Raw genomic sequence first — 12,729 nt, 5'->3', positions numbered from 1 at the left:
GCCCTCAGCCGGCCGCGACCGGCCCTCCGCCCGTCGCGACTCTCCTCCCTTCGCCAAGCGCGACACTCCCTCCGCTGGCTGTGTCTCTTGCCATGACGCCCCTCCCGCCTGGGTTGATCGTGGCTCACCCTCCGGCAGCCGTGACTGGCCCTTCAGACAACTCGTCTTCGTCTCCGCTGCCCTCCGCAATTCTGTCGCGGGACATGCCTTTGCCTTTTCGTAGTGATGTACAGGTAAGCCAGTAGATGGAGCATTAACCTAGAATTGTAGGGACCATAGTTTACTACCAGCATATGAATGATGAGTAGCAAATTGGTTGTCACTAATTAACTAACTAATTTTTGTTAAAATGTGAGCATGCTACAGAAGACGCACATGCTTTGTCTACCATGAGCAGTGTGCAGCCGGTCAAAAGAATGCTTTGGCTGCTCCATGCCTATTAGTTTCATTGTTATTGTCAAGCATAGCAATTCTTTAAAAAAAAACACAAGGCAAGAGAAAGCCATAGATCAACCAGTATACAGAGGAAAGCCGTAACAATTTATCTGAAAGGGTTGCTGCCAATAACTCTAGTAGACAAGATGAATTCGAGGCATACATTGGTTGTACTATGCCTAGTGAAGTTGAAATCCATCCACCAACTGATGTCCACACAAAGGGAAGATGCAAAAGAATTAAGGGGCACTTAGACAAGGGTGGAGAAGGGAAGCAAAATAAGGATGGAGGTGGGAAGCAAAATAAGAAAGGTATGTAAGGCGTGTAAGCACTAAGCAGGACCCAAAAAGCCTCGCATGTGCAAGGCGTGTAAGCAGGTTGGCTTCCAAGATAGTCATATGTGCCCTAACAAGAACCAAGAACCATAAAGGTAATTGCCATACACACAAAATGACTACTATTTCATTATTCAAATGTCCATTCTAACTGTTATGCTCATGTTTATGTGCAGCTTATTTTATTTGATTCGAGGCAACCGGCTGCTTTTTATTTTGGTGTAGTACAAGATGGAATTCAAAGCTTCAGTATTATCCTATTTCAGAGCTTCAAAGTTGTTTGTTGTTCATTGAGAGACATGGCTAGTTGCTTATTTCGAACTTCCTTTTCCTCTCAAAGAAAAAACTTCCTTTTGTTACATGCTACTGAGTTTGCTTTATCTGTAGTGAGACATGTCTAGTTGCATATTTGGGACTACAAGTTCATGTGTTCGCGATTTTCTGAATGGGCATTGTGCCAATATTTGATCAAGCTGAAACCATGCAAATGTTTACAAAGATGTTAATTTATTGACTTTGTTCGAACTTAGCAAACTGAAACTATGCAAGAATTTCGAAGTTGTGCATTCAGTCTTTTTTTAGACTTGCACACAAAGATTTTTTGCAACGATTCCACGACTCAGCCAATCTGAATCTTTCTTTATCTAGATACATGTATTGCGAAACATGAGCTCAGTTTACAATCACCATGGAAAAACTACAGGGGAGTTGAATAGCTGCAGAACTAACAGAACAATAAATCTCAGTGCACAAGCTTCAGCATTTGTACAATTCTTCAGAGAACAGAAGTTGTCCTGAACATTTCTTCAGACAACTGAAAAAGTGAGGCACAGGGGTAGCCCACGTCCACGGTGTTGCCGCGCAAGGCCGACGCATCCGGACGCCACTGTGATGGACGCGGCAACCATGCAGGTCACGCCCACTGTCATCGTGGCAACCGTGCAGGTCACAACCTCCTCCGTCATCGTGGTGCAGCAGCTCGGAGGCACTGGTAGCACCATGCCGTTGTACTTCACCACGCTGGCTGGTGCGGCAGGTGTGCGCGCCACCTGCGCAGTTCCACTCCTCCGTCAGGATATCCTCGTCTTTACCCCTGGGCAGCGTCGTCGCCTCTGCTCCTCTGTAGTGCGAACGCTGCGGACATCCTCGGGCGCCCTACCCTCTGATGAGAGCTACATTCAATTCAGAACACCGGATCAAACAGAGGCAAATTCACATTCAGTAATAAGTATCATACATCAATGGATTACATCGGAAATTATAAGAGATGCATGTGAATATATTGGAAGAGGGCAGGGGAAACCATGTACATTCAGTTACATACACATGAGCTACAGATGTAGTGCCACCACCGTTCATACATACTATGTAGTGCATCAGCAACATTCAGTGGAGCAAGCATCAGCATGTACATTGCTTCAGGTACTACTTCAGGCATAGTGCTAGCATATCTTGGAGCAAGCATCAGCACGTACTCTGCTTCAGGTATACATGCCCAGATGTAGTGCATCAGCAACATTCAGGGATCAAGCAGTACTCTGCTTCAGCACATTCAGTAATATACAGGGCCTTCCAACATTCAGTGGAGACCGAGGCCGCTTGGTCGCCCTTGCATCGGGTCGTCCTCGCATCAAGCAGCGTGGATGCCGTCGGGTTGTCCTCGCATCGGGGTAGGGCCCAGGCCGCCAGGTCGCCATCCGGTCGAGCAACGCCGACGGCGCCCGTCCGCCGCCAGCTGGCCGTCGCATCGGGGCAGCATGATAGCGTGGCCGCTGGGTTGATGTCGCGTGGGCGCATGCTGGGGCAGCACCGCCGGCGGCCTGGAAGGTTACGTGCTGGACGGCCGCCGTTGCGCGGTGGAGCAGACGGGGAGATTTGGTGCGGGGGGATTTTAGGATTACTAACCTATAGCAGAATAAAAGAAGGGGGTTATCTCTTAATATGTGTTTAAGTTGATTGTTATAATCCCACCTCCAATCCATGCCGTTTCTTCACAATCTGATGGCCCATGATGTAATTTTCAGATTTTCACTGGTTGCCCATTTTAATGGGAAAGCTGCCTATCTCACAGTTAAACGACTCCGCATACTTTTTCACGATATCTTCATCCCCCCCCCCCCCCCCCCCCCCACACACACACCACGGTGAGAATTTCACTTTTCTGGAAGTTAACTTTTAACCCAGACATCATTTCGAACAAATATAACAGCAACTTCAAGTTAACTGCCTTCGATATCATCCTCCAAGCAAATGATGGTATCGTCTGCGTACTGCAGAACAGCCACCCCCTCAAAAATGAGGTCAGATGCCAAACCTGTGATCAACTTATTATTCTGGGTGTTTTTGATCATTTTGGTGAGGCATTCCACAGCCAAGTTGAACAGAAAAGGAGAGTGGGGGTCGCCTTGGCGGACCCCTTTAGCACTTTGAAAATATGGGCCCGTACAGTTATTCAACTTGATGCTAATTGTCCCCTCGTATAGGATTTGTTTAATCCATCCACACCAGGTTTCATTGAAGCCACGCATTTTATGACATTCAAGAAGGAAATCCCGGTTTACTTTGTTATAGGATTTTTCGAAGTCAAGCTTAAGGACAATTCCCACTTTTTTCTTGACATGTGTATAGTTGAGAATCTCATGGAGTGAGAGCACACCATCCATGATGTTCCTCCCTTTCACAAAAGCATTCTGGGTGAGGCTGATTAGTTTATCAGCGTATACTGCAACCCTACGGTCGAGCACTTTAGTTATGAGCTTATAGGGGCAACGGAGCAAACAAATTGGCCTAAATTGCTGAATTCTCTCAGCACTAGACACTTTAGGCAAAAGGGTAATAATCCCATAATTGAAACGTTTTACATCAAGCTTACCTTGATGGAAATGGTCGAGAAGGGCCATAATATCGTCCTTAACTATATCCCAACAGACCTGATAAAATTCAACAGGAATATTATCAGGTCCGGGGGCTTTGTTTGGGGCCATGTCAAACAAAGCAGTCTTAACTTCTTGTTCTGTAAATTCTTGACAAAGATCCACATTATCCTCCGTAGAAAGTTTCTCATCATCAGTCCACGTCTCAGGGTTAAGATGGAACAGATTACTAGGAGCTGGGCCAAATAGATCTTTGTAAAAATTAGTGGCATGGGCAATCAGGTTATCAGTGCCCTCTATGGTAACATCATCCCCCGCCTTAAGAGAATGGATGGTGTTTTTACGCTTGCGGCCATTAGCAATCTTATGATAGTAATCTGTGTTTAAATCCCCTTTAAGGAGCCAACGCTCATGTGACCGTTGCAGCCAAAAGATCTCTTCATTGACAAGTAACTCGTGCAACTCGAAGTTGGCATCCATCTTCCTACTGTAGAGCTCAGGAGGAAGTGGTCCATCTTCTTCGAGCTCTTCGAGCATGGATAACTCCATTCTAAGGTCCTCCTTCCTCTTCTTATTATGACCATATCTATCGGAGCCCCACCCTTTGAAAAAGGTTTTGAATCTTTTCAGTTTGATATTCAGGATGTCTATGGGATCAGAAGATTTAACTTTTCTAGTCCAGATCTGACTGACTAGCGGCAGGAAACTATCATCTTTAATTCAGGAAAGATCAAAACGAAACTCCCTTGGTTTGGGAGCATCTCTCCCCTCCTCTCCTTTGGAAATAAGCAAAGGATTGTGATCAGATATCTCATGAACTAGTTTTCGAACAGAGACAAGCGGAAACATGTCTTCTCAATCTTCAGACATGAGGATACGATCCAGTTTTTCCAAAGTGGGGTGGGCATGTTGGTTCGTCCAGGTATACTTACCCCCATTAATGTGGATCTCACGAAGAGCTAAGGTATTGATGATAGAATTAAATAGATCCGAAGATTTATGATTGTTAAGTTTCTTGTTTTTTCACCAGAATGTCTCAGGATATTAAAATCGCCCCCAACAATATAGGGCACTTGCATCCCAATACAAGTGGCAGCTAGTTCGACCAAAAAATCCCCTTTCAATTCTTCATGAGCTGGACCATAAACTACTATCAAACCCCACTTCAACTTCTCCGGTCTGTCCAGCAACACTAATTGTAGCATATGTTTCCCCTTAACACAGGAGATGATATCTAGCTTGTCACACCTCACACCACATATAGGATGCCACCAGATTTCCCAACAGAAGGAATCCAGTTCCAATGGAAGGATCCAAAGGGGTCAATTCTCCTCAAGCACTTAGGGGAGAAGTTTTTCTTCATAGTTTCTTGTAGGCCCAGGAAATCAAGGGAATGGTCACTAATCATGTCTGAGAGGCAGGTGGCCATCCCTTTCTTGCCCACCCCTCGACAGTTCCAAATGAGGCCTCTCATTTGGCACGTTTCTTATGGAAATTGGAACGAGTAGCCCTACCAGGAGGCATTGTAGGGTTACAAATCATATCTGTCTTCAGGGCATAACTTTTTTGACGTCTAGTCACAGGTCTAGAAGTTTTAATACCTACTTTCTTTCTATTATTCTTCTTGGATTTACTGGAAGAGATCTTTTCAAGGACGTGTTCTTCTTGATCAAGCCATTCTAGATCCACAGGGTTACTTCTGCCCAACCCATCAATTATCACAATATCTTCATCTATTCCCTGAGCAATGGATTCAGTTTTGCTCTTGTTAACTAGCTCACCTCTAACAATTTCTAACTCTCTGATAACATCCACAGAAGTGAACGAGTCATCAGGTATGTCCACCCCCATTTTACTAGCTCTACTCACTAGCTCATAATTTGACAAGACATCAAAAGAATTTTTACAAGCAGGTTTGGAAGTACCTTTAGGGTCTTTTTTGCAAGCCAGCTTCACCGCCCTGTCTTCCATCTTGTCCTGCATTCCGGATGCGTTACGCTTGCTGAACCTGAGTGCGGCTTCGGTTGCAAGAGGAGGTGTGAGGACAAACTCCTCAAGATGATCCGGGAATGGGAGTTGTACCACATAGTCACATGAAGTTTTCATGCCTGGATCTGTTTCACCCACCACCTCCACAATCTAATCAAAGTTAGTAACATCGGCTACAAAATTTAAGCTATCAACATTACAAGCATCGCCAGTCACTTGAACATCTTGTGAATCTGTCACAAAGTTAGTAGTTTCAATGGGCACGATCCACTTGGAGGAGTTCAGCTTCTCCTCTCTAGCACAATCATCAATCTCCTTCTGCATTGTTTCAATAAGCAAGGAAGTGTCTACCCCACTATCAGATGAGGCCTCCTCCTCAATTTCTGCATTATCACTAGGCAGCAGGCGACAGGCCTTGCCCCCATGATAAGAGTAATCATTTTTGCTAGATCGATGCTTATCAGATGGGCTCTCCTTTTCTCCTGATCAGTACGTTTCCTTTTAGGAGTGTACTCAGGATTGGTTTTGTCATCAGCAACAGGATCCACAGGCTCCTCATCAACAGGGTTTTTAACAAGAACCTCTTCAATTTCATAGGTGAATTTATAGAAGCGTCCCCCAAGCACTCCTTCCGCAGTGACAGGCAAGTGGGATACAGATCTGCATCCTATTTTTGCTCTGACAGAAGAAGGGCGATTAATGGTCGACATATCCACTTCCAGGGTGATCCCAACCAATCCCCCCACATAAGCTACAACTTTATCAGATCTTTTGTTAGGTGGGATCTTACCAATTCTGACCCATGCAACTTCCAGAAGCCCCTCAGAGTTAATATCCTCAGACCAGGGGGAAAATTTCACACTAACTCCACATTGTTTAAGTCTAACATGTTCAACAAAAAGAGCTCCGTCAACCTCTCTAGGGTTGCGGCCCTGGCAAACGTAGATATCAAGATTGGAGGACTGCCGGCGGAGCACCGCTTGCGGATCATCGGCGACGGTTCCTCGTCCACGACGAAGGCAAGCCTAAGGAAACGGGAACGGTATGGACGGCGACTGCTACCGCAGCGGCAACACAGTCCCTGGGAAGAGGAATGACACCAACATGGAAGCCGTCGAGTCCTACCTAGTCAGCGGGCAAGTGTGGTGGTTCTGCGGCCTCTGTCGGTACGTCAACCTCGTCAGAACCGCAATTGGGTCCACCATCACAGCGTCCACCAGCACCATGGCTCTGTACAAGGCCAACTGCTTCCACAAGGGCGGCCACTCCACCGACTGCGGTGGTCTTCTCCCAGCTCCCCAACCTCCACGAGCGAGATAGCATGGCTGTCAATCCTTGTCGCGGTCATGTCCTTTTCCTACTCAACTATAGGCGATTAGGCGTTGGCCTCTCCTTGGCGCAGACCATATCAGGTCCTACTGGCAAGATGACCATGGTTGGCACCGTAATTGGAGTAGACGTTGCAAGTTCGGCCCAGAAGATATGGCTAACACTGCAAGTGCTCGGCAAGCGCTCGGCAACATCGCATTCGCCTACTCATAACTCCATGGTCCTTACAGAAATCCAGGACAAGGTGAAGGCGCGTCAGGCCGAGAACAAGGTGGTGAGGAAGGCGAACCTCATGGCCTTCTACATGCTCTGCAGCTGCCTTGGCTACGCCACCTTCGGCGACATGGTGCCGGCCGGGCAACATGTCACCAGGTTCGGCTTCTACGAGCCCTTCTGGCTCATCGACTAAGCCAATGTCTGCATCGTCGTGCACCTCACCGGTATGTACCTACCAAGTTTACTGCCAGCCCATCTACGCTGCCATGGAGAGCTGGACCGCGGCGCGGTGGCCAGACACGGACTTCGCCGTCCGCCAGTACCATCCCTTCGGCGTCGGCAGGTTCGGCTTCAGTATATCCAGGCTGGTTTGGAGGATGGCGTTCGTCGACGTGAGCACGGTCCTCGCCATCTTGCTGCTCTTCTTCAACGACATCCGACATCCTTGGCCTCCTCGGCGTGCTCGGGTTCTGGCCGCTCACCATATACTTCCCTGTGGGCTGTGGCGATGCACATCCGGCAAAGCAAAGTGAAAAGGTCCTCCTGGAAGTGGGTGGCGCTACAGGGCCTGAGCTTCGTGTGTTTCGCGGCGACCGTGGGCGTGAATCACCCGATCCCTCAAAAACTATGTGCCGTTCAAGACCAAGTTGTGAACAAGATAGCTTGGTCAAGTGAATATATTCATTAACTTCTGTTTGTGCAAGCCTTTTATCAGGAAAAGCTTCTTGTTTTGTGCATTTGTGCGTTTGGTTGATACTCTATTTACTTTTTTGGAATCATGAAGGAGGATTGCATGTCTAATATTAAGAGAGATAAAAAAAGTTCACAACTAGAACCAAACGACGACAGGACGAAGGAGCACTACCAGATACCGTACTTCAAACCTACCTACCACACACCTAGCTAGGCAATAGAAACAAGCTTCGTTGTTGTCAAATAGTACCAGAGAGGAATGCCATGAATGAGCCAAGATTTCTAGAGAAAAAGAGACCTGAGACAAGTTATCTTGCCGTCAAATACTAGGAGTTATTACGCCATGAAGTAGTAACCACACTGATACGGTAAAAACCTAAAAATAACATCAAAATGCAAACACAAATCATCACAATATCATGGTAACACGTACAAGCTGAAAACATTGTTAACTGAACATGGATTGAAATCTAGTGATCTGCATAATTAGTTGCACATATGATGCCTTTACCTCTTAACAGAACTAGCCACCACGGGACACCATGTCCAGTAACTCCTTCATGACCAAAGGACAGCTTGCTACCAAATGCTTGAAACCATGGGTTGCCATAACAACTTGTAGAACATTCCGTGGAGCCATAAACTCAACACATGCTTCTTTGAGATCCTTGCAATGGTGTTGCTCTGCTAAAACCAATGTTGTTGCAACAGTCTCCACGTCAATGCACTCAGACAGTTTACTTTCACACATCCCATTTAACCTATCCAATCCATATCGACTCGAGGCAACTAGCAGATGCTGCAGTTTTGCAATTTCACCCTTCTCTGTGGTGCTCATTGACTAGCAGGGAATCTGTGTATATGAAGTGAAGAAGCGCCTCAAAGATTTCAGGGGCAATGTCATCAATTTTGATACACTGTGTTTCCTTCCCCTTCATGGGACCAAAGAGCTCCGCCTTGAAAACAAGAGACCGTGCAGCCAATAAGCATCTGTGAGCTTCGAACAATTGGCCACCAACACTGAATATCACATCTGCTCCCTGTCCATCCTTCCACATTTGGCAGAGCTGGTCTTGCAGATTTGGCTGCGGAACGACAACAGTGTTCCTCTTAACCTTGGTGCGAGGTTCTTTTATCAGGGTGAGAACACAGCGTATAATCAAGGAGCCATTGTTGGCTTGCGACGATGATTTCAGTTTCGCTTTCGCAACGAATCTGAAGTAGCCCCAATATGACTTTGCTGATGAAAAGACATGATCTATCTCATCACATTTAGTTAATTGTGCCTCGCTGTCTTTCTCTAGCATGTTTAAGGTGAACTTAGTCCTGACATTATGCGTGTCATTCTGTTGGATGTCACGGTCCAGAAAGACTGATGCATAGCCAGCGTAATCTGCCATCCTCCCATCTGGGAAGAAATTCATAAACCATTCGAAGCCACCCACGCTGAAGTTGCTTGAGCGAACGTGTTTGCCGACGCCGATGCCATCCAGCAAGCGGGAATTGGCCACCTCAAAATCATGCACCGCAGTGACACTCTCCGTCAAGCATGTGGACCATGTCTTGGGTAGCTGGCCATGGCTAACTTCAGAGGTGGAATTGTTGGCCATGGTGAACAAAAATGCAACAGGTGTTGCAGGCTTGCGAAGAAGACAGAACTTCCTCTGACAACAGGAGTAGCAAATATGAGCCTTATACTGAGAGATCAACAGGTTTCAACCGGCGAAATCGGACCTTGAACGAAACACAGCCCAGATTTGAATCTGATGACAATGAGATCTTAACACCAAACATGCCACCATTTGGCTGACGCATAGCAGCTTACCATCTACAAAAGCTGAGGAAATTCAAATCGGGAAAAATATTTAGGATCTGAACCAAGGCTACCCAACACTAAAGATGGTTCATGACGAACGGGCAGCGGCACACCGTGGTAGAGAAGGCGACGGAGCTGCGGGAGGACGGCGCGCCGAGGAAAAAGACTCAACATGCGAGGGTGCGACGGGCAATGCACGGCAACGTCGCCAGGCGAGGACGCGATCCCGCACGCTGAGCAGGTCTAGCCGGGAGCGAGCCCGCAGGTGGTGGAGGCGGAGAGGAAGAAACCCCAGCCGCCGGCGCCCCTTGGAAGCATTGGGACTACCTTGTCGACTAGAGGCTCACTACACGGGCTGAGAGAGAGTCTACTTCGTCGCTGGGCAACACAAATAAAAGAGTTTTTAGTGAAACCGGCCCATGAGAAATTAGGCTCGCGGTCCAGTCCTGAGTGGGCTTCAATTTTCCCATGGCCAACGCTGGGCGCCGGCGCCCCGGCCCAGTCTTTCGGCCGGTCCGCTGCTAGGAAAGTCAGGAACCGTCAGATACTCACGTCCTTTGTCTCAAAAAAAAAAAAGATACTCACGTCCTCTTCCCTTCCCTTCCCTGTCCTTCCTAACACGCACAAGCAAATAAAAACACAACGAGCATCATCGATTTCTGCCCCGCGACCTCGAAGCTCCGCTGGTTACCCAGCGCTCGTCGCTCGCTGTCGCCGCTCGTCAGTTGCAGCACAAAAAACAAAGAATACGCCAGTTTTGAAACCAAAAACACATGGTTCCATCAAATAATTAATATGGCTCCAGCAAACAATAATGTGGTTGCAGCAAATATGCTATGATTTCAGCAAAACATATTGATATGGTCCCAGCGAAAAATACACATGATTCCAACAAAAAATTGCTATAGTTCCAGCAAAAAAGTGAAAAGTGGTTCCTCAGGGAAAAAAGTCAATGCAGCAAAAGAATTCATGGCGTCGCCGTTGTATCCGCCCCAGCACCATCCTTGCCGCTTGCAGGAACTCAAAATGTTGGTTCCAACAAAAAATCTATGCAACAAAAATCATGGCACCCCGCCGCAGTGGTCACTCAACACTATCCTCCCCTGCTGCAGCAAATCGAGAAAATGGTTCCAACAAAAATTGAAAGTGGTTCCAGCAAAAATAGAAAAAGAGGGCAACTTACCGCAGCCACCGTTGTCACCGCCATCACCATCATCTCCGGTTGAAGCAAATCCTCGCTGTCCTGGACTTAACACGACAGATGTCCTAGCAAAAGGACTTAGGTGTGGAGCCATCACAATTAGGTTAGCTCGAAGGGGTTGAACGGGACAAAAGAAACAAAGAGTTTTACCCAGGTTCGGCCCCTCCTAATGAGGTAAAAGCCTACTTCTGCTTTCGGTTGTATTGCTTGGGTTTCGATTACCAGGGAGCGAATACGCTTGACCTAGTTCTTGATTCACTGTTTCTTGAGTTAACCCGTCGCCGAGTCACCCCTTTATATACAGGTTAATGCCCGGCGGCTTACAGAGTCTCGGCCGGCTCACACAAATGTGACCGGCTTAGTTTCTAACTAAGCTTACCTTACAGGACAAGTTAAACATACGGCGGCTCGCACCTTTGGGCCTCAAATCGCCTCCGGGTCTTGGGCCGTCAACAAGCCTGCTCTACAAACCGCCATCTTCATGTCTTCGTGGATCTGGCCTCTTCGCCTTTAAGCCGCCAGTGGTATGACCCGACCCCTCCTGGGCGAGTCATACCCAGTAGTTACATCCCTAACATTAGGCCAGGTTAATTTGAACTTGTTCACATCAATCTTTACCACTTGACTTAGCAGAATCTTCCATCATGAATTCCTCATCAACTTGTTGTAACCCGCCATGACGTCACATCACATAGCCGCGGTAACCCGCCATGACATCATGCGCATTAACTTCGCACAAACTCAGGATATCTCAACAAATCCTTATCTTAATGGACCTCCCGAAAATTGAGGCGTCCATCTAACGACATAATCATTTTTCAGCCTCCTCAATTCCCGCGCATGCTGCCTAATCACTTCCTTATAAATAAATAAAAAGAAAGAAAAACTCATCCTCCCCTTTTTTGAAACATTACATAATAAATAAATAACAAAGGTGATGCCAAAATGTTCAACATTTTCCTCCCGATTTTCCTTTTTGTACAATTATTTTGGTTTCGGATGCACTTTTTTTAGAAAAGGAGGAGGCCCCGGGCTCTGCATCTGGACGATGCATGCAACAACTTTATTAATAATTCACACAAGATCTTATAAAGTCATACAACAGTAAGACTAAAACCACCGTCTAGGCGACATCTGTCGCTACTCCTATTCAGTTGATGAAGTGATGCTGATAGTCTGGGCCTAATACCAAACAGATCTCGCAGCCAAACCTAACATCTAAGATTGAGATCCCAACCAGGACTCCTGCCGAGTATGGGGCACCTACCAGTCCGACGCACTCCTCAACCAGGACGCCATCTTCAGTGATGTACTACTGCATCTACCTTGCCCGGTCTACCTGCTGTCGACGCCACCACAACGCCATACAACACCATCATCCTGCGCTCGTCCATCATCACACGCCCACCGGCGAGACTCCGCTGCTCCATGTCGCTGAGACCCGCCGTTGTCGACGTGCCAGATGCCGCGTCGCTCCTCCGTCGTGAACACCACATGTTGCCACGGGTCCCATCCCCTAACCGAGCACTCAAATGCCCCAGGCGGCGCCTCCAAGAAGAGTACGACACACGTAGTGCCGCCGCTGCCCAATCTAAGAAGATTTTGGGTTTTCACCCGGGCATGGGGGCGGGGTGGAGGGCATGGACCTCGATGGCGCCTGCAAGGAGGAGAACGGCGACCCTGGTCGTCGCCACCGTCGGGATGAACGAATCATCCAGAGTTTCCTCCAGTCCGATGGCACCTCTACCAGCCCCGCGAACGCACCAAGGCCGACGACCGCGATTGTAAGCCACCAAGTGCGGCGGGAGAGAGCCTGCAGCGTGGAGGAGATCCACCGGCAAC

General features: G+C 47.6%; 2 pseudogenes; one reads left to right on the top strand and one right to left on the bottom strand.

Annotated features, from left to right (window-relative positions):
* Window positions 1-6,096: 6,096 nt before the first annotated feature.
* Window positions 6,097-7,830, top strand: LOC125537913 (amino acid permease 1 pseudogene; annotated as a pseudogene).
* A 563-nt stretch (window positions 7,831-8,393) lies between these two features.
* On the bottom strand, window positions 8,394-9,480 carry LOC125534128 (BTB/POZ and MATH domain-containing protein 1 pseudogene; annotated as a pseudogene).
* Window positions 9,481-12,729: the final 3,249 nt, after the last annotated feature.

This window comes from Triticum urartu, chromosome 2A (genome assembly GCF_056163025.1).
Source record: "Triticum urartu cultivar PI428250 chromosome 2A, HENAU_Tu73, whole genome shotgun sequence".
Taxonomy (NCBI): domain Eukaryota; kingdom Viridiplantae; phylum Streptophyta; class Magnoliopsida; order Poales; family Poaceae; genus Triticum; species Triticum urartu.
Note: the sequence above shows the minus strand (reverse complement) of the source record. Positions and strands in the feature narration are given on the sequence as shown.